At 40.4% G+C, this 22,780-nt stretch overlaps 1 protein-coding gene across 2 annotated transcripts in view; it reads right to left on the reverse strand.

Moving 5' to 3' along the window:
- Positions 1-22,780, reverse strand: part of plxnb1b (plexin b1b) — a 93,536-nt gene that overhangs the window by 53,463 nt on the left and 17,293 nt on the right. For both annotated transcript variants that reach the window (XM_023424722.2, XM_087178855.1), the window contains exon 2: positions 11,915-11,985. The gene's annotated coding sequence lies outside the window, so the exon portion shown is untranslated. The remainder of the gene's footprint in view (positions 1-11,914; positions 11,986-22,780) is intronic.

The following is a 22,780-nucleotide window of genomic DNA, read 5'->3' on the forward strand; positions in this document are numbered from 1 at the left end:
GGATGGATGCTGAGCCCCGGTATTGCACAGGCCACGGGGCTACATTATTCACTAAGCTCCGACCTTAACAGTTCTGCTATCGGTACTGGAGCAGTTTTTTTTTCTCTGCTAGATAAATGTTATCTTGCACATCTGTCTATGTAAGATATATTTCCACTATTCTCACAGAAGACTAGAGATCTGTCTCTCTCTCTTCCTGCCTGCTGTTTGAGTGAGCAGAGGGCAGGGGGGCGGGGCTGTTGTTGACACACACACACACACGCGCACACACACACACACACACACACACACAAGACAGTGCAGCACACACACCAACTCAAGCTAATAGCCTACCTTTAGATAGAGAAGGATGGCGGACAGAACCAAATGGTCCAAAGTGTGGCTCTACTTTACTAGAGTTGATGCAGACACAGCCCATTGTCACAAGTGTGACAAATGTTTAAGGGCTACAACATTAGTAATCTGTCTAAACACCTTGCAAAAGTACATCATATTCAGACAGGAAGATGAACAGTGTTTGACCACCCTAGCACAGCTAGCTCATTCATGTCCATTCCAGCTTTGTAACGTTATGCTAGAGTTAGTAACCATTAGCTGATTGTTTAGCTATGAATGCGTTCGTAAATTTAACCTGAAATGGAAATGTAGTTTCAGTTGAGAGAGTAATATAGCCTAAATGCAATTCATTATTTTAAATAATTTGGGGGCATCCTGCAGGCAAAGTCCGTCTTGCTTTTATATTTTCAGCCCTTATCTAGGACCTTTTCTAATTGTTAGGCTATAATGCTGGTTGGTTTAATGAATAAAAATAATAGGCCAAAGCATCATATTTTATTTGTAATATTTTCTGAGTAAAATATGGGTTGCTTTGTCCAGAGTCCACACTCCAGCGTGCTCTCTGAGATCTAAAAGTCAGATTAAATTTATGAAAAGACCCATTTAAAGAGTTTCCCAACTTTTGCTGGTGTTAAAATTTAAGCTACAGTGAACCAACCCAGTCCTCCGTCTTCTTCTACTGCCGCTGGTGCGGCTCCAAATCAAGCACAAATAAACCCCTTCATGCTGGCAGCTAGTGGTAGAATGAATGAAGAGAGGGTGAAGGAGTGTCACCAAGCTGTGACCAAGTTCATTGTGAAAGCCTACACCCCTTTGCAACAGTGGAGTAAAATGGCTTTAGGTAAAATATTAGTCAGTCAGTATATTAAGTTGCATTTTTTTTTTAGGATATAGTAGTATATAGTAGGCTTGTATGTTAGACACATCACCCCACAAACATAATATTCAATAATAATTCAACAATAAATGTTTGTTTTTTTACTGTATGTAATGTGCAAGGCACTCAACCCTAAATACAACCCTCCCTCCAGGAGTTACTAAAGTGACATGCTAATTCTGTCCTGGAATGACGTAGAAAAGGCCAATTTGATCTCTGAGCTCAAGGATGTACCAAAGCTGGCCATTACATCAGATGGGTGGACCAGCCTCAGCCGGGACCACTATATCACTGTGACGGTGCACGATACAAGGAGAAGGTCCTCCACAGCACGGTCTACCAATCTCAAACTGGCAGAGTAGTGGCAGGGGAGATCTCTGACATTCTGGAGGAGTTAAAGACAGAGCTGAGCAAGGTTTGCGCCGTGTTACAGTTGACAATGCCAGCAATCTGGACGTTGCCATGAAGAGGCTTGGCATCCTAAAAATAGGATGCTTTACGCACACACTGAATCTGGCAGTGCAGAAAATCTACACAGTCGCTTCCATTGATAAATGGGCTGCCCGAATCAGAGCAGTGGTGGTGTGGTTTAAGAGATCCTTGATGGCCAGCACGGTCATGAAGGAAAAGCAGCAGTTCTTTGATAAGAAGCCATTTCAAACCATTAAATTATTATTTTGAAATTCCCAAATTTTACAATCTATTTAATTCAATATTAAATTGTGGGGTTAATTTATGCTGGTTTTTTGTTGTTTCAGGCCTTAAACAACACTCACTCATCCTGGACGTCAAGATGAGATGGAACTCTTTATTTAATGATAGAGAGAGTCATGGAGCAATATCCAGCAATACAGGCAGCAGCCTTGGACCCACGACTGCGCTATGTCACTGTATTTTATTTGAGTGAATCTTTTATTTCATTTGTTTTACATTTACATCATCACGACAAAGTGATTCGTTAAAAAAACACTGCTGTTTCTTTTTCTTTAAATAACTGCTCTACTTCAAATTTGAAGTTGGAAAAATGTATAAAGTAAAATGTTTTGTTAAAAAAACAATGTTGTTGCATAATGAGAAAATTAAGCAATTTATGTTCTTAATGTAACTTTTTTTTTCCTTCCTCAAAAAGTATCAATAAGAGTACCATTAAAGTACCAGAGTGGTAGACTGATAGACATCCAGCCTACAGATACTACCACACCCTCATTCAACGAACCCATCTCTGTTTGCTCTTGTCTACAGGGGGAGTATCTGTCTGCTCTCTCAAAGTTACAGTTCATGTAACACAGTCTTTCACTGGCACTGCTCAGTAATTGTCTCAAAAGCTTTTACACAGAGATCCCACTATATTTCCATTAAGAAGACCATTATCCCAGCTTTGTGTTGTTGTGTTGTGCTGTTGCATTTTGAGATTATTTTCTATTAAATATTGAAGTTACCATTCACAGTTCAGCCATATACTAGTTCATACTTCATTAGTCTGCATTACATCTCCGGTGAATATAACATCACTGTATTCATAAAAGGAATGATGGCCACAGCTACAAAAATAAGATCCAGACCCGACTGTTTCGGGGAGGATTATGATGATTTTTTAAATCTGAATATCCCAAAATCTGCAAGACCAAATTAAAGGAGTGCTATGGCTTCTCACAGCAGCGTTTCATTGTGTTGATGTGGTTCGACCCACACCACAAAGAAAAACAGAAAAATATTTGGACTGCCTGTTTAAAGCTCTACAACACCCCTGTACTTTATACTGTCTTTTGTGTGTGTGTGTGTGTGTGTGTGTGTGTGTGTGTGTGTGTTTGCAGTGCTACAGTGGTTATGGGATTCATACTGAAGGATCGACAGTATATTACCACAATCTCTCCCTCTCACTTATCAGCACAGCCTAAACACTACTCATTACTCTGTCGTCACTGCTGGTTGGCTCAGATAGAGTCAAGCTCACAGCATCAGCTCCATGTCTCATCACGATGGTATACTATGTTGTCACCTATATGTAATTATCCATTAGAAAGTAAATTCATGGAGAGTTTAAACTCCCATGTATTTTTCCAATACTTTGTTTGGCAGCGGCATTAGTGCGACACAGTATAAGGGCCATATTGAGGAAAAAAAAGAAATCTGAAATATCAAGAATGATGTCATAATTTTATAAGAAAGAAATCATAACATTACAAGAATTAAAAATGCAAAAATTCAAGAGAAAAAAAAAAAACATAATTTTGAGCAATATTAAAACAACCAATCAAACGGTTGAAAGGACAGTCAGTGGCCGCCTGAGCTGCTTCTGGCAGCTGCTGTTTGTTTGTCTGACAATGGAATAGACTCGGTTTCTTCACAATCTTTTCAGTGTCCTAATGCTGCTGCTGATGATGATGTTGATGGCCCAAAAGATGAAGTATCTTCTTATTTGTGAAAAGTAGAACTTCACAGGATGCTCCACGTTCCTCATTTTAAAGCTTCTGATATTCCCCTCTAAAACAAAACAGAGCCTAAAATGACCACTCTATTCCTCTCATAATATTATGACTTTTTTTCTCATAAAATGATGAGTTTATTCTCATAATGTTATTATTTATTTCAGATTCTCAGATTTTTTTCCATCAATGTGGCCCTGATACTCCGTCGTACATTACAGCTGCAGCTTCAGTGTCAGGACGTTTGCTGGTAAACTAGTAAACAGCACATGTGGATACAGAGTGTATTTGGTTTCACAGGCAGTTGGGTCTCCATTCCTTTGGATCTGTGAGCTTTGAAAGAGTCAGGTAACAGATGCACAAGCTGGCAGTAAAGTAGAGAGTGGTAATTATACGCTCTAACACACACACACCCCTACACACACTAAAACATCTAATCACCATGTCAGGACAAACACAGTCATACTACAGCACTGCTCCAATTCCCAAATGTCTTTGTCAATTCTTCTGACACAATCTTCTCTGAGGGCCAACACACCACTGTCTTTACTCTTCAGTTTTTCATAATATCAACTTATTTAAAAAAAAACAAACAAACTATAAATTCACACAGATGCTGAGCCAAAACCTCAGCAACAAACAAGCAAATAATAATCAAAACAACAGAACCACAGCAGAGCAGCAACTTCCTCTTATTCATTCATTTGATTAACAAAAAGCAGAACATGACACCGGCCACGGTCCAGCTGAGAATACCACATTAGGACTCAATCCAAGATGTAGAGTCACATTTCATCCTGTGGTGTTTCTTGTTGTCTTTGGGGTTTTTTTCCTCACAGGTGCTTTGACAATTTTTCTTCCTTGAATTTAGACCAGTGGATGACAAAGATTCAACTGTTTTGTATGTAGGTGGATTGTTGAAGACATGAGCAGAGGTTGAGACTCCATGTGTTGCTGCAAGGGAAACACATGGATGACCCACTTTTTGTTCAACTTTTCACAGCCCCCCCCTCCACGGAATTCCAACATCAAAAGCAGCCCACCACCCATTAAAAGCACTCATCTGCACCTTAATATCTTTGAGGTCTGAAGCATCTCCAAGGAGGTGGAGGGCATTAGGGAGGGGGATATGGAACTAAATGGAAAAAAGGCTTCAGGCTCCTGAAAGGCCGAGTTGGTGAGTGAATATTCTGGATATGGTCGAGCAGTGATTGAGATTCTGCACCCTGCTCTGCTCATCTGGGAAGCTCAAGATGAATGTAGGTGACTTTAAATTAAAAAGGAGGACACAATCAGTGAAATGAGTGACTGGCCTCTACTCTGCATCCCACTGTCTCCTTGGTCGAAGTCATGTGACGTTCAGGTGTAGTGTATGTGGCTCCAAAGACGAAAATGCAGTCAAAAAAAAAAAACAAAACAAGAGGACGGCTAAATGACATGATTTGATTATGTTGTTATGCTCGCCGTGAGTTTAAACTGCTTTGCTCCAGGAAAGTCACCTTGTCTGGTGCAGAGATAAGCGAGGTCCACTACGCCTGGCATTACATCACTTGTTTTTTTGTTTTTTTAACACTTTTGTATCCTGTCAAACGAACAGAGAAGAACCAAAAAAAAAATAATAATCCAGACTTTTAAAAAACTCAATAGTTCCTAACTTTACTTCTGAACAGAGAAAGACAAGACTCTGAAACTCACCGCTCCGTGACTCTCTTTAACAGGATACCTGCTGACAAGATGGAGCCTGACTCTGATCTCATAAATAACAGTTTTGTCATCTGGAACATTTAGTCCCAGGGAACAAATGGTCTGCTAGTGATTTACAGATCATTGGGGAATGGATTATGATTAACAGTCACTTACTGACTTTCTGAGATGACCACTTCCTTCTGGCATATACACAACACACACACACACACACACACACACACACACACACACACACACACACACACACACACACACCAAGTGATAATGGATAGACGACTGATAATGACAGACTTAAACACACTTGAACCCCCCCTTCCCCCTCCATAATCTGTCCAACTGCCCCCATGAGTGTCTGACAGCACTGACCTCACAGACACACAAACCCTCATCCACTGTGTTCCTGCTTGGATGTACATATCTATTACTACAACACAGTGAAAGCTGTTCTAATTACTAACCTCAGTGAACGGGACCAATACAATCACTTTCACTCACAATGGGTTTTTATGAAGACAACTGAGTTGTTTGCACTGTTCACTCTGACAGACACTGTTCATGCTGTTTATACTGTTGATACCGTGAATCAGGGCCGGGCGATATGGCCAAAACTGTTAAAGCGATAAAATGTCAGTCGATGTCGATATTTATCACAATAAATGCCACATCGTTATTTCTTTCAGGTTTAAAGGCTGATTTTTAGTAGTAGAGATAGCAGTAGAGACAAAGGAAGCTTCTGCCTCACAATCCAAATCGTTTCTACCACAGGGAAAAAACTGAGCTGAAAAGAAAAACGGTCTATGAGCAGCTCTGGCACTGAGATAGGGGTTATTGTCTTTACTGTCGTCAGCTCCACTTTGTAGTGTCTGTTTCTTTTTCAGTAGACACAACTCATGGAGCTGCCCAGAGCTGTCTCAGGCTTATCACATTTCTCTATAATACCTTCTTTAGAGTCTTTATAGACAAAACACCCAAGCATACATGTACACATGGCAAAGAAGTAGTGAGGTAACCGAACAACAACATGCTAAAAAATACAGCGCCTAACAGAACGGACAGGCAGCGGATCAGCAGAGTTCTCTGATAAAGTCTGTGACTTCAGCTAATCTGTGGGCACAGTATGGGCTCATTTAAGCAGGTTTATTTGGTATCACTCCAGATTCCTTATCAAGTCAATGTTACTTAAGATGTCTGATACGCTTAAATGCACACTAATCTGTGTAGCCCCAATCTATCCTCCCAGCAGAGGCCTGTGCAGGGCAGGCTCCACCACAGGCCCTGACAGCTTGTGGTGCAAGCTGTGGCATATTGCACATGAACCAAACATGCGTTTAGAAAAAGCTGTTAAATCGTGTAGTTGTTGCACTAAAAAAGCATGTAACTGTACTGAAGCATGCAGCAAATAACTGACAAAACTAACAGACTGTGTGTTGCTTGGTGTGGTGAATTTGAGTACAAGGGATTGTTGGAATGGGCTGATGGGGTGGGGTGGTGCAGAAATGCAAAAACCACAGGAGGAAGGCTGGAGTGATTCTTAAAAATTAAATAGAAAAGACGCTGCAGTGTCAGAAAACATGATCCAGACTGTGCACAGACAAGAGTAGGTTAAAATATAGTGCTGGACCGCACATGGTCAATGTGCAAAACTGGTGAAAACTTGTGGAACTGCTGTAAACAACTGACATCACGTCCTAATCTCCTCTCTCTGCTCACATATACAGCAATTTAATACAGATGAATTCACAATAAACATGTTCTCATTTTCAACAGAACAAGTTTGAGATAGTGACTGAAATGTTGCTCATTAAGACATGTCAACTTCCAAGTTAGGCTTAAAATCCTGATTTTATAACCATGACATCACCAACCACATAAATCAAAAAGGCAAAGACAGTGCCAACAGTTTTCCACCATTGTATTTCCTCAAAAAGTGACTGGAGACTTTATTGACTTCATCTCCAGAACGTAACAGACTTTATTAGAGGCAGGTCTTTATGTCTAACTCCCTCTGTTTGATATGTAGAGTTGGTCATAACGGTATTTTAGTCGGAAGCCTCGTTTTAGGTCGCTCCCGTCTGTCATTTCAAATTTAAAGCTCTCTAGCGTTTCATCAGACAGAAACTCTTTATGTCTTAACAGGGTTTTTATTGCTGTGCTGCAGTAAGTGTATCATCATGGACAGCAGCCTCGGTGCTTTGCTCTCCCACTCAAGACTGTGGAGATGACAGTGGACTTCAGGAGGAGCCCCCCATCACCATACACAACAACACTGTGTCCAACACAGCACCTGTGCCAGCTCAGGAAGTTCAACCTGCCTCATGAGCTGCTGATCCACTTCTACACTGCAATAATCCAGTCTGCTCTCTGCACTTCTATCACCGTCTGGTTTGGTTCAGCAACCAAACAGGACAGGAACAGACTACAAAAGACAATCAAGACTGCAGAGAGGATCATTGGCGCTAAACTGCCCTCCTTCCTGGACTTATACACCTCCAGAGTGAGGAAACGGGCAGGAAACATCACCACAGATCCATCTCACCCTGGGCACAACCTGTTCCAACTTCTCCCGTCCGGGCGGCGCTACAGAACACTGTACGCCCGCACAACCAGACATAAGAACAGTTTCTTTCCACAAGCCATCACCCTGGCGAACACTTAAATCAATCATACAGGAACAATAACCTCTGACATCAGACATTCCACACTGAAATATAGCACATAATGTACATATACACTTATTCCCTGCCTGCATATTTATCTAGTATTTATTATTATTATTTATTATAGCCTTTGCACTACTTTCATTGCTCCTTTGCATTTCCTCACCCATCCAACACTCTTGTCTTGTTTTTAACTGTATATATATTTATATATGTATATTTATATGTATGTACCAAGCAGCAATGTAAAACCAGAGACAAATTCCTTGTATGTGTCCACATACTTGGCCAATAAAGCAGATTCTGATTCTCATTTCATTTCCAGTTGCTGGTGTTTCTGTTGTTAACATGCTATTCAGATCTGCTAGTTTGACTTCTCTCTCCTGCTCTCTCTGCTCAGTGTGTCTTATGTTTGGTTATTCCACTGCCTCCTTTAGTAATAATGATGCATGTAATGAAAATACTTTATTTGCCGAAATGGAGGCGAGGCTCAGTGTATTAGAAGCCCACGGTCTGCACCCATACACGCTCCATACAAAAGAAGTCTCTAAGTCTTGCAACAAATGTGCAACTGGAGGGTGTAAAAACCCGTAACAGAAACTATTTGCGCCAAATCATTCTGAAAGAGCAGCGGCCAATGGGGAAAGTGTACCTGAAAATGGGCCTAATGCAAATGTCTGGACAAGGTAGTATTGGGAGACAGCAGTTTCTGATATGATGTCACGCAGATTTCAATCTTTGTTGACATAATGACATTTTGTAAACAACCACACAGAAAGACAAACCGTGTGGATGCTCACACTGTGGCTAGATTCACTCAGAGAGAAATGTCGACAGGTGATACCAGAACAGCATAACTCTGATTGTTTTCAGGGGGAAATTCAGCAGTATTAAGAAAAGCTTACAGATGAGGCAAGCCACACCCATGTGGGTTCAAATTGTGGGTAACTGGAATCTCTGGCATGTTCAGGCAGTGTCAACAGAACATGAGCCAAATCTGAACTTGTCAGGTGATGTTGTAACGAAGTTCGTCTGCGCAGGGTCTCAACTACGAGATCTAAACAGACAAACATGCAAATTCAGTTTTGTAAATATTATTAGATTATTTATTTCATTTTTAAATTAATAAAAAACTATTCATAAAAATACGGCTATTGTGCAGTTACTATTCATGATGTATACTGTGACAGGGCTACATAAGCAGTTGATCCTGCAAATGAACCCGTAGTTGTTCTGTACATTTGTTTACACAATGTGAGTACAAATGAGAAACTGTTCCCAACCAGGTCCAACGGTGCAATATCACATCACTTCCCTAAAAACTTACTAACATGTATAAAAACCTTTTCATTTCTGCATCAGTTGCTCCAACATCTGGGAGGTGAAACATATATTTACCTGAATGACAAGCAACCCTGTGCCTCAGTCTGACAGAAACAGCACAGCTGCCATTTAGAGGTGAGGTGGAGTTGTCTGTCAATATGAGGAGTTAAGAGGTCACCCAGCAAGTGAGGAAGATAATAATGAGCCTCAAAAAAGCAAAGGTCTATGAGAGAGGAGGAGCTCTTTGTATTCCATTGTTTTGAATCACAGTTAAAAAAAAGGAAAAAGAAAGAAACTGCGTTGCCTATTTTGGTGTGCATATGACAGTGCACATCAGTGTATTTAAAAACCCAGTGGCAGAACATCTGTGATGTAAACTGGTTCTGAAAGATACTGGGAGTCAGTGGAGTTTAGCTAAAACTGAAGTAATGTGCTCTTTCTTTCTTGTCTTGGTTTAAAGTCTTGCAGTACAGCTCTGCAATCAAATTTTTAATTGACTGCCTCAGAAGACAATGAATAATCTGATCTATTTGAGATAAAAGCATCAATACGTTTTTCAGCATCTTTAAGGAGGTAGAACCAGCCATACTTTGGCAACATTTTATTAACTGATAAAAAGCTGTTTTCGTATATGTGAGGTAAAATTTAACTCAGACTCTAAAATACTGCCCAGACTTGTTACTTCTACAACCATCTCTCCAGGATGTAGGCGGACATGTTTCCTTGTCAATGATCAAGAGAAGATTTCATGTCCGGAACCTCAGAGGATTCACCACAATATACAAACTCCTGGTAAACCTTCAAACTACAAAGGGCAGGAAGCAGTCTGGATAAAAGTTCTATGGACTGATGAAAAGGCAGAACTTCTATCAAAATGATGGACAGAGGAAAGTGTGAAGAAAAAAAAAGAACACCTGATTTCATCTATCAAACATGGTGCTGGGTCTGTTACGGTCTGGCATGTACGGCTGCCAGGGGAATTCAGACACTGGCATTTAGTGATGATTTCACTCGTCGCTCCTGTCTGAGTTGATCCCCTGATCTCAATCTGGTTGAGCTGTATTCCACTTGCTGAAGTCCAGATTAGAATGCAGAGAGACCGCACAGCAAGCAGGAGCTAACAGCAGCTGCAGCAAAGACCTGGGAGAGCATCACCAAGGAAGATACAAAACATCTGGTGGCGTCTTCAGGCACCGTCACTGACCGCAACCGATTCTCTACAAAATATTAAATATGATGATTTTGAACCCCTAAACTTTGGTACAACTTGTGATCAGACAGTGGTGTTCCAGAGAGGAGGCAGCACGCAGAGAGCACAGAAACCTACGTTTTAACCGGCGGAAGTGATGCTCTGCACGGCTTCGCTGATGATTATTAGCATCAGAGTTTAGTGAATCCGTGTATTTTTCCAACCTCGGTGTGTGAACTCAGAGTCACTCACCACTTCACCCAAATCATGTTTCACAACACACATTAATCTTCACTGTGGAGCGTGGTTGTCTTAAGGGAGAGGAGCTCTAACACAAGCAGCCTGAGGTGAACAAAACACAGCAGAGTACAGTAATGAAAGGATTGGATTTTGAATTATTTTATCCAATACTGATGCATTAAAGTATCAGCCCCCATAAAGACTGCACAGTACTGCTGCTGTAAAGCTCAGAAAGTGATGCTCAATGACACTTCAGCAGTTGGATGGTATCTGCAACCACTCAGCACAGTCTGCCACCCTGCAATGGCCAAAGCTGAAAGATGGGTTATGTGCATTCTGCTTATTTGAAACAGCTGGCTGGATGCACGGTCCACAGAGAGAGGTTATGAGAAAACATAAACAGTTCACCCAACAACACCATCCACCTGAATCAACCACAACAGCTTCTTGGCCTCCCTCCTCTTTGTTTTATCCTCCAGCAAAGTCCCCCACACTACCCCAGCCTGGGAATAAATAGTCCTGGTTCCAATTTCACAATATAATCAAAACACTGGGCTTTGTGGGAGCGCCAAGAAGATAGGAGCCTGGCAGAGCAGTGGGACAGGGAGGAGGAGGACTTGGACAGAGAGGAGAATCAAGGAAGGGGGGATCAGGCGTTAGTTTATGTAACCAAGTTCAGCTGGAGGAAAAACACAATAATCCGTGGCCATGGCAAAAACAGTAAGAGCACAAGGGAGGAGGACTGACCGAGGGAAGGGAAATATGAAAACAAACAGATAAAAGTCACAGTGGGGAGGCCTCAGTTTGCACGGCCTGAGCTTCTGGTTTGGCGTGGGGAGGAGTAATTGGGAGCTGCCGCTGGCACTTTAAATAGCTACTGAGTGTGATGGGATGTGGTTTGCGGGGAAGTGGACTTGACACAGTATGAGGAGGAAACTCAAATCCCATGAGCTATTGTGTAATTCAGATGAACTGAAGTAAATAATTAAAAAGTTTGAGTGATCGCCCCGAGACACATCTGGTTAATCCGGTGTACAAAATCAGCAAAAAAAAAAAACACATTAAGAATGCTTATATGAGAACAAAAATGAGTTAGGACTGCCATATATAATGTTTCCTGGATGCATTAGTATGAAAAGACAGAAATGTAGTTTCCTACCTGTAAAAGTCTACTGCTCTTTTCCTGCCATTTCCAATGTTTCCATGGTTCCCATGAGGATTTGTCCGAACCTGAAGGAAGACAAGCAGTTCAGTCCACTGAGCTTACTTTTACAGCTTTCTCTGCTAAAAGCCAAAAGCATTACATAAAGTACAACACAAATGGCCTTTGAGGAACCATAATGTGGAAACAGATGATGATAGCGGGAGCCAGTGGCTGAAAAATTATCCCCGACAAAGTCAACTTAAGCCATTTGCAATGCCTGTCATGTTTTCTTAATATCTGCAACGCAAGTGAGGGCCTCCATTCTTCATACAAGGTGAGTATTGTTCACTACAACAACAAAGACCTTTCTGAACACTGAGAGGGAAGAGCCACCATAAAAGTCACCTTTTAAAAGCCAGACAGACGAACAGCTGCCACAGACCAGAGAGTCTGGCACAACTTTACACACACATCCTCACTGTGACATTGACAACACACACTCAAAGCTGAGGCCAGCAGACGGTTAGGAAATCATCAAAATTTAAAAACTTATGAAAAACTGGGAAGGAATCTCTGGAGTAAATGTGAAGTGTATTATATGGATAGATAAATATACAACCACACATTCAAACCAAATTGTTTGAAATTTGTGTAAAATCGATGTTACCTCCCACCCTCTCTCCTGCTGATGATGCAGGCTGCAATCACTCCCTACTTTCATGTGTCAGACTCTGCCATCTCCACTGACCTCAAATCTTTACATCACGTTTACAGTCTACCAAAACTCAACACGATATCAAAAAACATGCACACAATTCATTTAAGATGGTGATTTGAGTGTTTAGAATAAATTTGATGTTTTACCTTTTATTTTTGTTACAACCAACTGCTGTCAGAAATTTGCCTTATTGTGCTCACAGTTAACAGGTCACACCAAACTAAACACCAAAAACAAAACCATACACATAAGAACAGAGATGTAAAAAATAAACTAAAACTAGAATCACCTCCTGGTGGTCCTCTGCCTCATCCACTCAGACTAGTTTCAGGTTACATCCCTGTTTATCAGTCAGATAAAATATGAAACATTTCTGTGAAGTTTTGTCATAATTGCTGTGTGAAGTCTTGGGTTATGGCTAAAACATATTTTGTGAGGTCACACTGACCTTTGAAGTTCTGTCAAGGCATTACTGAGAAATCACGTCCAGGAAAATGGGAGGGATGGACAGACAACCTGAAAACAATAACCTGCCGCCTCTGACTGTCACCAGCATGGAAAAAACAATATACCTTGAGTGCAGCAGGGCTGCATTAATAATAGTAAACATATTAAAAAATATATGCAAACCATAAATAATTACAAAGACAACCAACTAAAACCAAAATGTGCCTTAATGTGCCAGAGATTTACCGGTCAAGAGTCAAATAACCTCAGGGAGTGTTTTCTCAGGTTTAAAACAAGAGTTGTCTGGGCTGCTCCTCAGAGAGAGTGGAGATGCTGGAAAATTACTGAATTTCCTGAGCTTCCACAAAACATATCATCTAAGATAAGTCAACTTCCTTTCGGAGGGAATAACCACATCCAGCAGCAGCCTTGATCACAAAAACACAAGTCCAAATAGTACTTTTGAAAATAGACTGACCTTGGAATTGAGGTCATCAACACCTCGTCAACTTAGTAAAAGAGAAGTGAGAAGTGACTTGAAATTTAAAAGGAAAATCAAAAGGGAGGGAAAGTTACACATTTAACACACACAACTTAAAACTGCACATTCAAACTAAAAATTTCAGTGCGATGAGAACTAAAATGTGAATATGTATCGATTCTTTCAAACACAGCACACATCTAACCACCTGCGTTCTTGAACTGCTGCCTCACTTGAGTGACAAGCTTACAGCTGAGCCTGTTCCAGACCTCTGAATCCCAGCCAACATCTCTGAATGCTTTAGCAATTTGAAGTGAAACAATATGGAAATTCAGTCTGATAAACAGATAGGCAACAGATTGTTTTTTTTTTTTGTTGTGGCATTGTTACTGTGAGCCTTAGTTTTATCCTCATATTGTCCAGCTTTCAAATCCAAATGCTTGTACACATTACCTCTCTAATACACTTTGAATTCTGAATTGGGATCAAGATCAATTCAGGTTGAATATTTAATTTTTTTATGTTCAAACGGTAGCTCAAATTACAGGTACAGAGTAGCGGCCATAACCATTTACTACATTAAATACAATAAATGTTGAACACAATCACAATCTACTAAAGCACTGTGTGTATCACCAGACTCAGACAGATGAAATGAATCCAGATCCTTCTCAGATTTTGCGACCATAAATTCTCAGATAATTTATCATGTAATGCTCGTCATTCACCACAAGTATCCTGAAGCTGTAAAGGCTGTATGACCGCCTTCCCACAGGAGATTCAAATGACACAGTCTAGAAATGCTGCCTGAACTTGGAAACCTGGTCAAACCTGGAGTTTTTCAAATCCCCCCTCAAGGTTGTAAAAAGCAGAGCAGCTTTAAGCTCTACAGGCCTCTGCTCCTACCTCTGCCCTATGGCCAGGATACGTTGGGGCTTGTTTTGTGTGAACACTCCCTCAGGTGAAAAGCTGGCACAGAAACAAGGCAATAACTGACTCATATATTTAGGAGTCGAAGTAGTGACGCTGCTGGACCCATATTGTTTTTGCTCTCTCTCTCTCTCGTTAACATCAATTTTACATAAATGCTCATAAATCAAAATTGGCTAAAGATATTGCTTGGTGCGTGCCTTCAGACGCTAGGCCCTAGCTTTGCTATGCAGTCTTATATACTGCCTCTAGGGGCAAAGACAAAAAGTTAAAATCTAAATGTTTCTATCTTGTAATTGGTTGAATGATTTCATACAAAATTCAGTTTGCATTATCTAAGGTCTGTCCTCAGTCCATGCTTAAATTTTAATAATGATTAATTAAAGTAGGTGTGGCCTATTACAAAATTGTCTAAATTTCTACACATTTCACCTTCGAAAATTCAAAAAAATATACATAAATCATGTATACGTCCTACAAAGTCTTTTCAGCACATCCACTGAATTGTGACAAAAGTATGTTTATACAGAAGTCTGTCACTTTTCAAATCAATTATCATCGATATCTCCACAAGTCTTCATTCAAATGCTCCCAAAATTGACACAGACATTCTCCAGATGGTAGATATCAAGTCTTTCAATTTGTACTGTATGTACACCATTTTCTTTTTTGCACGGTGTTGTCAAAGTCACCAAATATTTGATGATAATCCCAAAATCTGCAGAGTAATGTAGGATTTTTTTCAAGACTTTCACAACAAAATTTTGTTTGTTTTAGTGTTTAAGGTTAAACAGATGAAAATACACTGGTTTTACACATGTGATGTCATTGCCTCAACTTGTGAGAAGGTGTACACAGCTCATGGTTTCCCAGTCAGTACAGTGTCATACTTTGGAAACAATGTAGCTTATGGTATCCAAATTCTGCCTAGCCTGCTTGGACCCTGCTAATTGGTGCTTGCAGCTGTATTGTTCTTATTTAACTTTGACCCAGACTGAGGGTGAGGCCTGGAGCTGAGCTGCATGCAGACAAGTCTGAAGTTGTAAGCACAGAGAGCAGTTCGGTGGAACTGTGGGTAAGATTGATGGCTGATGGGATTGAAGTGACAGATACAGGAAGTATTGTAGTCTCTGCTCTAATGTGTGCTGCCCTAAATGAGTTTCCTTTTCAAGGATTTAAGTTGACCTCTATCAAAAAGTGGTTCATCAAGTAGAGCCAACAGGCTGTATATGAGTTAACAGAGTCTACAGCACCTTCACTCTGAGAATTAGTGAAAATGTTCAACTTTCAGAGACAAGAAGAAGTGAAGCTGCGTCTCTCAGTCAATAGCTCTTTTTAACACAAGGCCAAATGAAGAAACCTTATGTAAGAACACTCACATTACATCAACCAAACGCACTCTCTCATGTTGAGGGGGCGACTTGAATCCGGATGCATTTAAGCCTTCATGGCTCCTTTGTGGCTATGAAAAAGGACTGTGCCAATTTCTGTCACACTTCCCTTTGTTAGGAAGTGTACAGTGACTCAACTAGTAACATGGCATGTTCGCTCACCCTTGCCAAAACCAGTGAGTCAACGGCCAAAAAAGGCAGTCAAACAGCCCCCCTCTGCTAACAAACTCTATAGGGAGGGACATCGCACCCAGGAGTCCTCTGAAACATGTCCACCGCTCCAAATACACAAGGACCTTTTGACAGCGCCGAGAGGGACCCAACTCAACTTAAATCAGGTCAGATTAACCTGGGAAAGAAAAATATCACTGCCACAGCTCAGTGGAGGCAGGGAGGCATATTTTCTACACATCTTTCAAAGCAACTAAATCTGTCACTTGTGAGAAAACAGACTTCAAACAGAGGCCATTTCCAGCTATTGTAAACTCCTAAAATTAGTGAGCTCTCCCTTGGCAATGGTAGCAGATTTTGGTACACATGATAGCACCATACTGTTATCCTTTTTTTCCCACTGGCTTCTTAATTTTGTCCATTCAGTGCAGCTGGTCCCAAACACGGGAAAAACTTGGCTCTTCACAGAAGGAAATGACACAGCATCACCCAAACCAACAGTGCCACCATTTCTGAGGTTGTTAAACTGTCTGTCTTAAGACAACCACTGACAGTGTGCCTTTGGCCAGAGCCGCTCTGTAATTAAATACCAGAAATTTCTGCTTTTTTCCCTCTGTGCCTTGGAAAATATACACAGGGTCTAAATACAACTCCTGCCCTGCCCTCTCAGGCTTGCTGGCACAGGGCTGATGCCATCCCGCTTCATTCCTACACCCACGTCTGGACCTTCCAGCTCAGAAAGAACAAAGGTTTTACCTAGGGCTGAAGTGCAATAACCAAATCGCAGGTGTTGCAATTTTTTTTTTAATAAAAAAAAAAGGTCAAATGTGTTACAACAGACCATAAACGAAGCATTGTGGTGCTACAGAGATGATCCCAGCCTACAAATCATATTCTCCAGACATAAAAGGAATAAGGTTTGGTACATACCTCAGCAAAAATCACATCATCATTTTTTTTTCCAGTGAAAATGAAATTCAAGAGGGACGTAGCCTCTGTGACATCACCCACAGCTTTCTGAAGAGCAGTTTTGAAGCATAGAGTGAGCTCTTCTGCAGTTGCCATCTTGGCAGTGTCTGGCTCCGCCCCTAACCCCCAGCTAATCCAAAAATGGACAAAGAGGCATGTGTGCAGCCAAGATTTCAGCGCATGCTGGTTTGTGTCAAGCATGCATACACTCACCCACCTGTCACTCAAAGAGGCCACACCCTATATTCTACATAACTTTAAGTCTAAATAAAATGTAAACAGGTGAGTTATATCAACAGGTGTCATGAAAGAGGAAATTAGCTGTATGGACAAAAACTGTTTTTGTACCAGGCTGTAAACATTTTAACATGGGAGCCTATGGGGATTGACTCACTGTTGGACCCAGAGCCAGAGTGGTCATAAGAGGAACTGCAGATTTTGCTACTTCAGTGTTGGCTTCATTTTTCAGCTCCGGAGGTTGCCAGTTTTACCAATAAATCACATCAGGAACAAGGCAGAGAAGGCAGCCGTGGTGTCAAACTAAATGTTAAATAGTGCTATTGTTGAATTTCTGAGTGCTACAAAATGCTGTAAATGTGGGACTCAGGATGCGAACCCCGGTCTCTGGCGTGACAGTCGTGCGCTTTGTATGCCTGTCTCAACACCTCCTGGTGACTCTATTGCCGTTGATAAATGTACTACTTCATTCATACAAAATGTGTTGCCTCTGCATGTCGAAAAATGAAAAGTGGGGCACCCAGTGCGTTATAAAGTGAAATGAAGGGGTCCTGACCAAGCATCTGTATGTGACGAGTTGGGAGTGAGAACTCGCAGAGTAGTGAGGATTTTACCACAAGAATTCCTAAAGAATTCCTACAAGAATTCCTCCTTAATCATCTCTTCTATCTACTTATTATCTATACACACCACATTACACCTAATATCAATCTATGCTGAATTTAATGCCTCAATCACATATCATCGTGCACTGTTTCCTTCCCTACCTTAAATGCAATCAGGGGTTTAACAGTCTAAACAGGTCATGAAAAAAGCGTGTGGGGAGGGCGTTTTCAAAACCATCCGACCACCGGACAGTCTGGACAGAGCATAAGTCTTTAGCCACGCTAGCAGCACTGTGAGCCTTTAACTTGACTATATTAGTTTAGCGTGTTAGCATGCTAAAATTAACTAATTAGCACTAACCACAAAGTACAGCTGATGGGAATGTTATTTTTTACCAGTATCTGGTCATAAACCAAAGTATTGGGCAAACTACACCATTGACTTGATGAACAGAAAGTTAAGGGATCACCAGAGTTATTACAATTCATCCAGTGAGGAATATGAATATCTAAATATAGCAAACAATCCAGTGCTTGTTGAGAAATTTTACTCAAAAGCACAAATGTAAACTCTCATGGTTGTCAGGGGAACACTTAGTCCAAAGGTTTTCAGGTTGTCTGTCCGTCGGTCCCATTCTCGTGGACACGAAATCTCAGTAACGCCTTGAAGAAATTTCTGTAAATTTGGTACAAACATTCCCTTGGACACAAGGATGAACTGATTAGATTTTGGTGGTTAAAGGTCAAAGATCACAGTGACCTCACAAAACACAGTGTTGGCCTTGTGAATGCAAAATCTTGAGAACTCTGCAAGGGTATCCCTTCATATTTGGCACAAAATTTCACACAAACGTTTAATATTTTCTATGACTCTGGATAAACAGGGATGTAACCAGAAACTAGTCTGAGTGGCAGAAGCAGACTACCACGAGGAGGTGATTCTAGTTTGGTCTGGGAACCTTGACTGTTTGTTCATTTCCTGTCACTTCAAGTTGTTGGACCAAGGTGGTGGACCGACTCATACTGCCCTCCACAGAACTGCACCACTAATATGAAAAATAACATCTGAAATCCAGTGACTGTATAACACTGATGGCCCCTTCAGACTGACACAGTGATACAGGTTAATCTCACATTGATGAAGTAAAATGGGTCAATGCACATCATCTGACCTGGCTTTGCGACCCCCCTTCCCCCACTGGGCAACATTTGGCTTCGGTGAACAGGAATTATTATTGTAAATGGGATTTACTTTAATGTTAAAGAGATTTAAATGTCATTTGACCGACTTTCCAATTCCAACTTTCATTTCAAAGAGACAGGAAGAGAGAACCTGTTTGGTTGAGCTGCAGACACCAACTGTGGAAAGCTGTAACTTAACTGCATTTGTTACTTATGATTCAATTTTATGTAATTGTATGCTTTAGCAGAACTATAACTGCAGACTGGAGTCTCTGAACTGTGATGACAAGAGATTAACCTGCAACATTGGTCTCATTTGAATGATTCAAAAGGGGGCGGAATGCTTATCTCCTGTTTGAAGGTGGCATCAGTGGAAAAGGTCACACTGCCTTCGGCTCTGACCTCCACCACACTGTCTCATGGTTTTTCTCTCCCCAGGCTGAGCAGCCTGGTGTGTCCCAGCCACACCTGTCAAGCACTTTCACACATCTGCAGAGCCCAGAGAACAGCAGCCAGACAAATCTTCACCTGCAACACCAGAAGCTCTGTTGCAAAAATTCCTCATGCAAAGCAGAGCAGGGATTAATTGTGAAGTTGTTTTCATGCTTTCAGATGATGCTTGACAATCAATCGGATATGCAGTGGCTGGGCCAGAGGCTCAGGGGCAATCAATTAAGATATCTCCCAAAGCCACTATGCCACACCCATGAAACCTTCGGTAATTAGTTCAACAAGCCACAACCCCTCTGCAAAATCAGGATGAATCAGTTCAACTGACTGACTCAATTCAATAATAATCAAATAATCAAAATCAAATCTGATTTCACACTTGACTCTGTTTATTATGAATATAGTTCTCTCACATCCTCAAGTTAATTGGTCCTGAAACAGATGCCACAGATGTTGCTAAATAAAATTGAAAAAAAAAACAAAAACACTTTTTAAGATATTCTGACTGTATACTTTCAGGGTCACTTTAAGATGTTATATTACTGCATCATTGAATTTTTTCATAGTTTTCTCTAGCTTCACTGGTTTTATTTCATGGGCAGATATTTGTACCATGTAGACAAAGAATCACAAAACTGAAATTTAGCTCTCAAGGCCAAAAACCCACAACTTCAAAAGAGGTTTCATGACTTTAATACAAGTTTACACATAATTTCTTTTCAGGAAAATCCATGACATGAACCAGGAGGTCCTACTTGAGCTGGTATGGAACGACTAATATAAAACAACTAATTTGTAAGGAGGAGAAAAGGTTATATGTCTCATATTTTCCATTTTTCTTTGCATAAAAATAATATGTTTTTAACTGAAACTACAAAACTGTTCCTGTTGTGTAAATCTGCCCTCGGCTGAATTTCATCTTAATCTGTCTGATATGGAAACAGAGCCGGGCTGACACCTAAGTCAGTCCGAGACACGGTTTCAAATGATGTGGAGAATGAATCGGCTGCTAAAAGGAACTTAAAGTGAGGTTGTTTTGCCATTTATTTTGATTCAATTCCACATACATCTATTCACTAGCATACTCACAAAATGTGTGTTAATCCACTGCTAAAAATAGTCCCCTACCAAATGCACTATTTCCCTCCTGAGGAACATTTGCTAAAAACTACAATACCAAACTGGTTTAGGAAATTACTGAGTTCTTTAAAAGTCTACTTGTGAGCCTCCCAGACAGGGAAGAATGATGTTAAGTATCAACACAGAATTAGACATGGACTAATACATTTTTGGTTTTGGTTTTTTCATGAGATTTGCTGACAATAAGAAAATACATGTTTTTTGTGTTGCCAGGGTTTATAAATATCACTCAATAGGCAACTGCAGGTCCACATGATTGCTAATTTCAACATAATACAAAGTTAAATTGATAAAAATATTTCAGAATTTTCCACCAAAACCACCAACAGAAGCAGCAGAGGCCTCCTCTCTCAGAGCACTGCTCCTTTCTTAACTCTCCATACGTCATAAGCCTTTTCTATCACATATAATCTTTTGAGAATGGTTTGAGTAACGCAGATCAATAAAACTGACTTTAAAAATTTCCACTTCTAAAAACGCTAGATTCTACATCATATTCCCAAGAAAACATCCACAAGTGAAATCTACCACAGATTTTGGTTTGTGTACAATCCTGCTCTAACAACAATAATGAGTAGACAAAGCTGTTGCTTTTTGATTGCCTTCTACTATGCAGGGCATCAGGTCATGGGTTTTTCAGCTTGCGGTCTCTGATCAATAGGCAGCAGATCAAACATTTGTAATCAATAAGAGCCTGGGGGGAGCATGGTCAGCATGGTCTGATGATGTCCTCAGTATGGTATAGTTTTTAAATTAAACATACCAGTCTGAAGTACAGGAGGAGTTTTAGAGCATTACACTGAAAAATCTACATTTGTAACACTGATTGTTACGACCACAATATCTGAACAGTCACATTAGTTTGATGAAGAGAGTTTTCTACGTGGTTTCACCACAACCTGTCACACTAGTTTCCCACTGTATCACTTCATCATACATCAATAGGTGATATGAAATATTTGATAACTTCTGTGGGGAGTGATTTAAAAACATTGCAGTTGCATTACACTCCCAAAGGATCTGTCATCTTTGAGCATGACAATCAAAACAAGAGAAAAGAGCCATGAGAGAGTTTCTGTCAAATCTAGTTAATGATCTGAATAATCAGACAGGAGGGTTTCTCTCGAACATGTTTGAGAAGCAGTTTAACAGCTTAAATACCTGTTTTGCTATGTTCAACTACATCGATGTTACATCATCCAGACAAGTTCTTAGTGTAAGAAGTTACATATGTTTACTGGAATGCATCAGCATATTCTGGGGTTTCTGTTGAATTGAAGAGCTTATAATATCTCAAGTTACATAAAGTCAATTGTCATTTTTAGGGCCTGAACTTGTAGTATTCGAGGGTATTTGAGACATTGTTAGAAATTTTCAAGGCTTCGGAAAACCAACTGCATCTGAGCTAAAACAGAACAGACCTTTATGAAAACCAAAGATAACAATAGTAGAGAATGTGCTGATGAGTGTAACATAAGGGTCATTCTCAAGAAAGTGAAAGTTACGACACATGAACTATTCCAGTGGAAACAATGTCTAATATGTCTCTGTAAAACACAGCCGTAATGTCAAAATGTGTGTGAGTTTGGGCTATAAAACTTTTACGGCTCTCTTTGCTGATCATCTGTCCTGCTGAGGAACACATGAGGTAAACCAGCAACACTTTACAGCCTTGCTCTTTGTCTGCACCAAGAGAAACTAAATGAGGGGAAACCAGGCTGAGGAAATCTTTGGGGTGCTAAACTGTTTTTTCTGTTTATTTTAGCCAACATTATAATGATGATATTTTTAGTTTTATTACAGCAGCACCATGCGTTTGGTTTCCACTGTTTGGAGTTTTATTACCTCTAATGATATGTAGGTCATTAAACACTACATTTTTTTCAAATGTCTCAACCACACGACATGCAGATTAACACCAAACTGCATTGTAATAATTATTATTACAGCAGAGCGTTTTCCCTCTGTATTTTCATTCCTTCACTCAGTAAATTCCTGAAATCTTTGCTGTAAGACATCACAATGCTCACTCAAGTTAAAACAAGTTATCCATTCAAACTGGATTCAAATTGTTGCATTAAGTTGTTGTGGTGAGCAGCCAACGTTATGCTGGTAACACAACAACTATTATCATACTTTATCAATGATACCATATCAATC

Source organism: Seriola lalandi, unplaced genomic scaffold (assembly GCF_002814215.2).
Source record: "Seriola lalandi dorsalis isolate HSWRI2012SDOR001 ecotype SW California unplaced genomic scaffold, Sedor1 jcf7180002054748, whole genome shotgun sequence".
Classification (NCBI taxonomy): Eukaryota; Metazoa; Chordata; class Actinopteri; order Carangiformes; family Carangidae; genus Seriola; species Seriola lalandi.